The following is a 9,965-nucleotide window of genomic DNA, read 5'->3' as shown; positions in this document are numbered from 1 at the left end:
GAAATTCTGGTCTGATAACTATTGTCTCACTGGCACCTTTGAGGACAGCGGCTTTTTGGGCTGTCCCTTAGTTCACAGTGCTGCCTGTGGGACCAGGACTTCTAGGGGTCGAGTGCTGCTCCCCTAGAACGGTTGCCTCAGCTGTGGAGTGCCTCTGGGTCCCTCACACGATGGCCACTGTCATCCCGAACACTCCCCAGGCTAAGCAGCTCGAGGGAGGAGTGAGGGGAGGACTCCCAGTCTCCAGGAGTTCAGAGCCCTTATTCCACCCGCTGGGCTGTGTTAGTCAGCCCTTCCCTCTAAAGAAAAGAAGGCAGAGCTAGGACCGAGTGTGGTGGAATTCTGAGTCTTGATGGAAAGAATCAGGACAGTTGCAAATTCACCAGCAAAAGCGGTCAGCTCCATCCAGCCGGCCCAAAGGCCTGCCACCTCAGGCCCCAGGCTGCCTCTTTCTGCCACCTCCCCTTCAGTCTTGCTGGCAAAGACAGGCAGTGTGACAGTACCTAGCCTGCAGGGGATCCTTTCATTGACCTGCAGAAATTATATATCTTCCCTCATGTTTACATTAATAAAATAAATTGCCATGCTCGATACTAGGAAGGAGCCTGGTCCAGAATGGGAGGCGGGATGACAGTTCCCCTGAGCACTGCTCACTGATCTGCTGAAATATGCCAGGAGCTTTGGGATGGATGATCCACAGGAAGCCCTGTCCTTTCCTTAGGATCCAAGAGCCTGGAATGACCTTGTCTGCCGCAGAATGGTGCCCCCTCTCATTCCATCAAGCAGAGAAGGCTAGTTTCCAGGTGTAGTCCTACCTGCTAGCTCATTACCTGCGTTCTCTAGAACGTGACATGAGGCCTTTGTCTCCTTTGCTCTTCTGGAGTTGGATTTCTGGGGAGGGGGGAAGGGTTTTGTAGGGAAGTATGGGGAAGGTAGACATGAGTCTAAGGGTGAGCACCGCTTCACAGTGTTGGATGTTTGTGGGAATGGATTTCCCAACTCAGCAAGGTCTGAGGCATGTAATCCCACAGTACTCTCCAAGGAAAGGACCTGAATTATCCAAGGTACTGAAGTCTGTTAATAAGGTAAAGCCAAGTTTGTTTTCCCTAACAGACATTTTGGTTCCAGTACCCTTGCTTCTAGAGCCAAGGCCAGCTTCACGCTGATGTCTGGAATCAGTGTAGTCACTCAGCCTCCCCCCACCCCCCCACCCCCGTGCACGGAGGGACTCTGCCATTGGTGGATGGCTCTGTGGTCCCCATCTTGAAATGCTAGTCTTATGCTGGCATCTTGCATTTGGCTGTCCCTGTTATTTGCATGTTCTGTTCTGCCTAAAGCACTAAAAAGCTCTGGGTTCTCCAATGAGAAGGGGAAACAGCAGGCTGTCTTCCTGATCCGCCCATCCATAGGCTGTGGAGAGTAGCTATCTGCTGAATGCTAATGGGGCCGAAGGAGATGGGGGTGGGGGGAGATGGGGCAGAGGAGGCCTTGCTCTGTGGAGTGTGCAGTAGAACACTGCAAGTTCATAGATGGAGTCCGAGTTCAACGCCAGTATCTGTGGATGAGAAGGAAACATGTCCACCTGGTGGCCAAGTCCACTTCTAGTCAAGGGGTCAGAAAAGGATAAAGAAAAATTTAAACCTGTATGGGATGTAGATTGCAGTATAGAAGCCCAGGAGATGATAAATATGGAAGGTTCAGTGCCATTCGGCTGCGTTAGCAAGGAATGTTGGGAGATGAAGATGGAGAGACAGCTTGAGAGACTGCACTGCAGACCCCAGGGGCACCTTTGCTCCTTCCACCTTACTGCTTCCCTCATGATAGTGAATTGTCTGTGACTGAATTGTATGTTTTTACATGTTTTACCTGCATGTCTGTCTGTCTGTGTACCTAGTGCCTGTGGCAGCCAAAAGAGGGCTGTGATCCCCTGTGATTGAACTTACAGATGGTCGTGAACCAGCACATGGGTAGTAGGACTCTAACTGAGGTTCTCTGGAAGAAAAGCCAGTGCTCTTAGCCACTGAGCCATCTCTCCAGCCCCTTACTCCTTGCGTATAAACCAAAGTAACAAGGACTTCATAGGGAGGGATTCAATAAATGTTTGTTTAATGAATTATGAAGAGGATCTAAAATGTTATCCTGGGAACTGTTTAACCCAGAGTGTAGTGGAGACCTTCGCAGGGTTTGGATGGGAGAGAGATTTTATTCACTGTTAGAAGATGTCTCTGTAGTGACGGTGGAATGATGGATTAGAAGGAAGAGGCCCACAGAGGGAGGAAGCTGGAAGCATCATAGGGTGCTCCTGCCTTCAAGCCTTCACAACACCTAAAAAGATGAGAGATTGTGGGGAAGTGGGGAAAAGACAGTGGTACCTCAGAAAAGCAGACAAAAAAGAAAGTAGCAAGTGACAGACACACCAGAGAGCTGGCACACAGTGGCTGGGTGTATGGAAGCAAAAAGAAAGGAATTGCAAGTCCCCTGAGAAAAGATAAGGTGACTTGGGAGGACATAGATTGTAGGCCCATATTTCTATATGGTGTGGCAGTCAGGCTGTAAAGCCATAGGCTCCACCTGAGGTGGTCACATAGCCCTGCAGACAGGCTGTCACTGCCTAACAAAGGGTCGGGATGTTGCTGCTCCTTTCTTTGTAATTTGGAGGATGCCTTATAGAGAGGCTGATTCAAGCCTACGTGACAGCTAGCATACACAGCAGACAGGTAGATGCGGACGTGACAAAACGTCATTCACCTGGTTACCTAGGTGACAGGTCTGATGTATTTTCCCGCTCAGTTTATGTGTTAGTATAAAAGCTGTTTGGATAATAAATGCAGATAGATCTTCAGGAGCGGAGAACCCTGAAATGCCCTTCCGTGATGACTGTGTAGGCTGTGATCTAGTTATTCCTTGCGCCTCCGTACCAGTTGAGTTAGGGAAAATAGTTATCTATGTTGGGGCCCGTGGGCTCTAACACAATGGCACCCAACGTGGGGCTATGTTGGGGCCCACAGGCCCTAACAATAGATCACCTCATCTGCTTCTGAAAGCATCTAAATGCACCTCTACCTTCTGGCAGACCTCAAAGAGCAATCCTGATAGAGAAGGTCCAAGCACAGAAGTGATGTCCCTAACAGCTAAGTTGTTAAAAAAAAAAAAAAAGCCATCCTGGGGACCAGAGGGATGGCTCAGTGGGAAAGGGCACTTACCAACAACCTGACAATCTGAGTTCAAGCCCCTGAATCCATAAGGTAGAAGAAGACAACTAACCCCTGTAGATCGCCCTCTGATGGTCATGTATATGTGCTGTAGCTTGCATGCCCACACACATACCTTCACACAGACACAACGTTGAGTCTTGAGAGATGGCTCAATGGTTGAGAGCACTTACCAATCCTGGAGAACACCTGGATTAGGTCCCCAGCACAGTTCACAGCCATCTATGAATCCCGTTCCAGGATATTCAGCGACCTCTTCTGTCCTCCTCAGGCACAACATAGGCAAAATACTAATAAAAGCAAAATATTCTCTGGATCAGGCTGGCGTTGTCTTGACTCCATGTTATAGCGCCTCCTTAGCACGCTGAGGCCCTGGGTTCAGTCCTGAGTGTCTCACGTGGAAAGGACCTGGACAGTTCAAGTTATGTGCTTCTCCCTAGACTAAATGAGTCCCTTTGGCTGAGAGAGATGTCTGTCTGAACTAGGGGCTGGGGAGATGGAGGGTAAAAGGGCCGGCTGTTCAAGAATGAAGATCTGGGGCTGGAGAGATGGCTCAGTGGTTAAGAACACTGACTGCTTTTCCAGAGGTCCTGAGTTCAATTCCCAGCAACCACGTAGTGGCTCACAGCCATCTGTAATGAGATCTGGTGCCCTCTTCTGTATGCGGGCATACATGGAGGCAGAATGTTGTATACATAATAAATAAAACCTTTAAAAAAAGAATGAAGATCTGGGTTTGAATTCCCCAAACCCACACAAGAAACCAGGCTTGGCTCCTCATATCTCTAACCCCAACTCTCAGAGGGTAGAGTTGTACAGATCCCAAGACCTGCCCGATTATGAGCTCACATGTATCACACACACACACACACACACACACACACACACACACGAAAGAGATCCATAGACACGCGCACACACACTAAACATTACTCTCTGGTAGTAATGGGTGCTTGATGTGAGTGGAGCCCTGGGCTCATTCCCAAGCCCATCAATAATAAACCTTCCCCGAAGGTTCTGATGCATGACCATCATTTGGATAAATGCATGACCAGTTTTAGGAATCATTTGGTCCACCCTAGCCCTGGATGGCCCTGTTTGCTGTAGGCTGGGTGGCCCTTGCTGACCTTAAAAGGCTGGCTGCTGACTCCGTCTTCCCTCCACCCTGGTAGGGAGTGTAAGTCAGGCAGATAGGCAGCTGTTCCAGGGCCCCCCCTCCCAGCCAAGCTGGATGATTACATGAGCCAAATGCAATCATTCACAACCCTTGTCCGTACAGCCGGCACGTCACTTAACTTAATTACAGCACACAGTGGCATTTCAACCCGAGGAATTTAAAAAAGCAATAAAATGAGTTTTGCAAATTGTTAGGAAGGCAATGACGACCTTGAAACTGCAATTCACTAAGCATTGCTTTCAATTATTTTGCTTTCTCCCGCCATGACTCTCAAGTCATTAAGGAGCAGCCCGGGGAAGCCAGACGCAGTGTGTCATATGGCGGGCACTTCATTTCTTTTGTGAGCACACTGTGTGCTCCGGAGGTGGCTGGAGGCTCTAGGAGTGGCCTTGGGCTGGGAGGGGATGAGATTATTGTGAGTAAAAGTTCTTCCCTTCTGGTCAGGCACCTGCTAATCACGCTCTCTCTACCCTGCCACAACACCAAGCATCCGGACTGGTCCAGCACAGCCTTCAGCGCAAGTCTTTCTTGCCTCCTTGCTCCTCCATATGCCTCCAGTATTCACTGCTGCCCCCAGAAAATATAAAGGCACGTTGAGAAGCAAAGTCTTCCCACATCCTTTTGGCTCATTCCTTTTCCGAGCTTACTTCCTTTTAGTCCCCGGGTTTGTACCTTAGGGACAGCTGTCTCAAAGGGAAAGGCTGGGCTGTGAGCACAGCACACACCCTTCTTTCAAAAAACTCAGCAGCCTTGCGGTGGTGATGACCCAGTGGGACCCATCCATCTGAGAAAGGGTCAGATGCAGCAGAAAATGGGCAGCGGCCTTGAGACAGATTTCACTTGCCTGGAGCAATGTTAGCTAGCACGGTTATCAGAAGCAGAGCACCAGCTGCCTCAGCAGCCCTGCCAGCCTGCGGGACAGCAAACACCAAAATCCTGTTGGCAGAGTCAGCAAGACCATTACAACGTGGCCAAAGCAAACAGAGGCTGAGACAGGCTTGCTGCAATGGACTCTCATTTCCCCTTGGATATGGCAGAGGGAGAGGATGAGCCAGCTAAGCTCACGTGTCAGAACATCCAGTAGCCATAGGGTGCTTGCTTGCACTGCACCCCTTCCCCAGGCCCTGGCATCCAGGCTAGGTTCCCATACCCTCCTTTCAGCTCAGCCCCAGATGGAAGAAAGGCTACTGAAGATAAAAGTGGTTCAGATTGCCTTGGTGTGCTCTTCCCAGCATTCCTAGGAGCTTAGTATTCTTCCCATGCTACAGAGGTGGAAACTGAGGCTGGGGACAGCAAGATCAGAGTCTTCAGTCAGGTTCCGACCTAGAGCACACCGCTTTTCCTTTCTCTCCCACCCCAGATTCCGTATCCCACATTCCCTTCACAGGCAGTGCCCCCCACATTCTAAGAGGCGATTCACATTCTTTTTTTCTCTCTTCCCATTTGGTAGCTCATAAGCAAAAGCACAGAACAGGGCCGTTATTTAGCTTTTTACAGCAAACAGCCAATTGATAATCCCCCCATTTTGTCTCCCACACCCATCAACTCAAGTGTATTCCTGGGGGGGGGGGATATGCTTTCGTGTATTTCTTTATTTAGATATTTCTGCTGTGTTTTCCTGCATTTAAATGTGAAAGATCGCCGGGCGGTGGTGGCGCACGCCTTTAATCCCAGCACTCGGGAGGCAGAGGCAGGCGGATCTCTGAGTTCGAGACCAGCCTGGTCTACAAGAGCTAGATCCAGGACAGGCTCTAGAAACTACAGGGAAACCCTGTCTCGAAAAACCAAAAAAAAAAAAAAAAATGTGAAAGATCTGAATACGACCATTGGAGCTTGAACATCATTTTGCTTCTGTTTGGGCAGAGTCTGAATGGGTCCCTTATGGCCTGCAGCCCTTTTGACGTCTCTAGGGTCCACTGCACCTATGAAAAGCTGCCTGGTTGGAAATTTCTATATAGTAGCTATATTCATATTCAGTGAAAGGCTGCTTCCTATAGAAGGAAGAGGTATTGCTCCTTCTGGGTCTTCATTTTCTTAATAGATCTCTCTCTCTCTCTCTCTCTCTCTCTCTCTCTCTCTCTCTCTCTCTCTCTCTCTCTCTCTCTCTTTTTCTCGAGACAGGGTCTCTCTGCGTAGCTTTGGAGCCTGTTGTCCTGGAACTCGCTCTGTAAACCAAGCTGGCCTTGAACTCACAGAGATCCGACAGCTTTTGCCTCCCAAGTGCTGGGATTTAAGGCGCGCGCCACTTCCGCCCGGCTCTTAGTAGATCTTCTAATTATTTGCTTCCAGAGAAAGGGCCAGAAAATTTCCTTCTCATAAGGAGCTCTGGACCGAGGGCCATGTGGGTGAATTTCTTTTCCCCGTTTCTGCACGGGAGGATTAGGAGATAGTTTGCCGGGGCCCCTGTTCGGGGGAGGTAGGCCTGTGAGCAGCTGGACGTCCTGTTAGAGAAGAATCTCTAAGGGAAGACTCCTTCAGACGAATTCACTCAGTTGGAATTTTAGTCCGCATCGCTTCGTCCTCACCTAAGCAGGGATTGCTGCTGCTAGCGACGACGAGGGCCTAGATCCGGGTAGCAGCTGTGCCCGGACCCTGCGCTCAGGGTCTCTAGCTGAGTCCCTGTCGGCCCTCTGACTCCGCTCTCCCGGCCCAGCGGCCCAGCGCAGCGCAGCCCCTGAAGGCTCCCAGCAAAGCCAGGCCTTCGCCCCAGCGGGGTGGGAGGAGAATCCTCCCCAGATGGGAAGGAGTAGAGCTTGGATTCAGGTGGAAATACTCAGGGCTGGGCTGAGTCGCTGTTTTCCTCTCCCATCTCTGCCTGATTCACTCTTGGCAAAGCCACCCACCCAGAGCACGAATCGGCCACCTCACACTCGCCTTCTAGCACTCCCCCCACCCAATATCCCGCTCCCCTTAAGCACCTAATGAACCCGGGATGCAGCAGCACCGAAATAAACCAGTGTCTGTCTTCGGCGGCAAGAATGAATTTGACGGTGACTCCAGGTCCCAGTGGGACCTGCCCCAACCCCAAATGGGTTGTTTAAGTTGCCCTGCACGCACGAAATTGCTTTCGTTCAGGGAGGAGGCTGCACGTTCCAGCGCAGTCACCTCAACTGCCACGGTTCCGTTGGTGTCTTCATACAGTTACTCCAATTGTACAGTGTAGAAAATTCCCCAACCAATCCAACCGAGAGCTCCAAGTCTTCTGATGCCCCAAACCCCAAAAGGCCCAAGTTTTCTTCCACGTTGCTCTTTTGAATTTTTCTTCTACAGGGTAAATGAGGGTCGTGAAGCCAGGCTGCTTGTAGACCGGTTTCTGCCGGCTTAACTGCGCTGTGCTTCAATCTAAGGCTGCTCAGAGCAGCTGAACCTCCTATTGTGTACAGCTACAGCGTGAAAGGCAAAGGAAAGGGAATGGAGCCCTTTCGCTCCTTTTCTTTTGCTCAGGGACTGTGGAAAAGAGACTTCTCAGACCCTCCAATCCGTTCCCTCTTCATTCTTTCTTGTCAATTGTTTGGAATTGGGTGGAGAACAAGCAGCCATGACTTCTGGGGATCGCGTGCAGTTTAGTCTTGGCAAAGTCAGAGAAAAAAGCTGAGGCACAGTGGCGTGCTTTTTTGATCCCGTGAGTGCTGGGGCTGGTCTTTGTGCTTAAGAACATCACCGAACTGATCTGGATCCAGCATCGACACTGAAATTGTGTGAACAAAAGAAGCTATGCTGAGGGAGAGGAGAATGCTGTGGGGCCTGGACCTGGGGAAGAAGTGAGCTCTGCTCTAGGCTGGTTTATTTGGCCTCACAGCGTCTCCCAGGCCCTGAACCAAGACTGGAGAGCAAATAGGAGTCATACAGGCCTCGAACATCGCGAGTAGCCACAGCCACCCTTGTCTTTAATTTTCCTGGGTCCCTTTCTAAGAGTAAGGCTCTCCACCCTTGTTCTGGGGAAAGTTGACTATTCCTGCCCTTAACCCTCCATAGAAGGTGATTCTCAACAAATAAGACTGGGAATCTGCCCTTCCTGCTTCTCTCATTCCCTCCACCTCCTCACTCTTCTTTGTCTAATTCGTGAGGTTCCTGTGAGTCCTTCTGTAGCTGGGGACAGACAACCACCCATTTTCTACTTCAAGTAGGCGGCAGTACAGTCTCCCTGGAAAGCCACCGAGAATATTAGAGAATTTCTAGTCCTCCCTCTTTCTTGAAACCTAGATCTTTCCTTCCCTCTTTCTCCTTGTCACCCCCCTGGACTTTCTGGTCCCACCAGTTTACCCTGTAGAACGAAGCCGGAATGGCTGAGGTCAGAAGCCTGATTCAGGGCCGGAGACTCCCAAGTTTAGCCGGCATCCAGCTCTATGGTGGAGGGTGGGGGATAGAGGTCTGGAAACCCCACCCTGCTGGGCCAAGAAATGTTCTGTGTGGCCCCTCTCCCTACTCCAGCCAGCTTACAGCCACAGGCCTTTCCTCCCAAAAGCGCCCACAACGATACAGTGGGAGGACTCTAGGGGACCCTGAGCTTTCCTCTTACTCCACTGGGTCCCTGTCACCCGGTGTCCAGGATTGAGGGTCGGACTTGATAGGAGAGGTGTCCCAGAATGTACTCCACCCCACAGTTAGTTCTCTTTCCGGCTTGTGTGAACCTACCTAGAACATTCCTTGCCCAAAGAGAAGAGAGTTCCCTCACCCTTCCCTTCAGCCCTCCCAACCTGAGCCACTTTTCTTTCACTCCGAGGAGGAGCGTGGGACAGAAGCGATCCGGAGAACTGGCCGAAATTGGGTACTTCTGGGGCTATTTAGAAGTGAACCTGCGGGTGGCGGCAAGGAGAGGCTCGGCCCTGCTTCCTGTGTAGTTCTGCGGGCACCCTCCCCCATCTTCAGGACCCGGAAAGTGTTAATCATTCACCAGCCACCTCTTCCTTTTCCTTTCACCTGCGAGCTCCAAAAAGACACATCCCAAGTCTCAAGACTGTCGCCGACAGGGTCAGTGGGGGTGACGGAGCAGCCCCTCCTCACCTGTACAGTCCTAACCCTGGCAGGCGGCTGCCTCTGCGCTCGTCGCCTCGGCCGCCGCCTGACCCCAGCGACGCTGATAAGCCCCCAGACGGCCAAACATCGTTAATTTCTTTGCCTTTCTAGGCTGCACTGCCTGTCCTTTCTCCGACCCCTGGGCTGCCTCCCTAGTCTGCGGGACTCCAGCACAGCACCTCAGGCTCCTGTCTTGGAATAAACTTTCTGTGTCATTCCACGTCCCCTCGCCCTCCTCTCCACCACAACCGGCTTTGCCCATGCGGACGCAGACTCAGGAGAGCTCCAGGAAATAGTAAAAGCTAAAAGAGGGAAAGGGGAAATTGATGTCAGAGAATGTCAACAATGATTTCAGAAATGAACTTAAAAAAAAAAATCTCAGCCCATCCGTGAAGTCCGGCAAGGGACTGGGCTGTCCACACAAGATGAACAACCAAATTCTATCTTCGATTTCCTGAATTGTTTTTTTCCCTTTGTTTTTGTTCTTTGACCTTGTGCACAACTAAATAGGGCTTTGACCGAAAGGACACATAGTGTCTACACTGAGCCAACTGATTGCT

This window comes from Arvicola amphibius, chromosome 4, assembly GCF_903992535.2.
Source record: "Arvicola amphibius chromosome 4, mArvAmp1.2, whole genome shotgun sequence".
NCBI lineage: Eukaryota > Metazoa > Chordata > Mammalia > Rodentia > Cricetidae > Arvicola > Arvicola amphibius.
The sequence above is the reverse complement of the archived record's forward strand: the minus strand, read 5'-3'. Positions refer to the sequence as shown.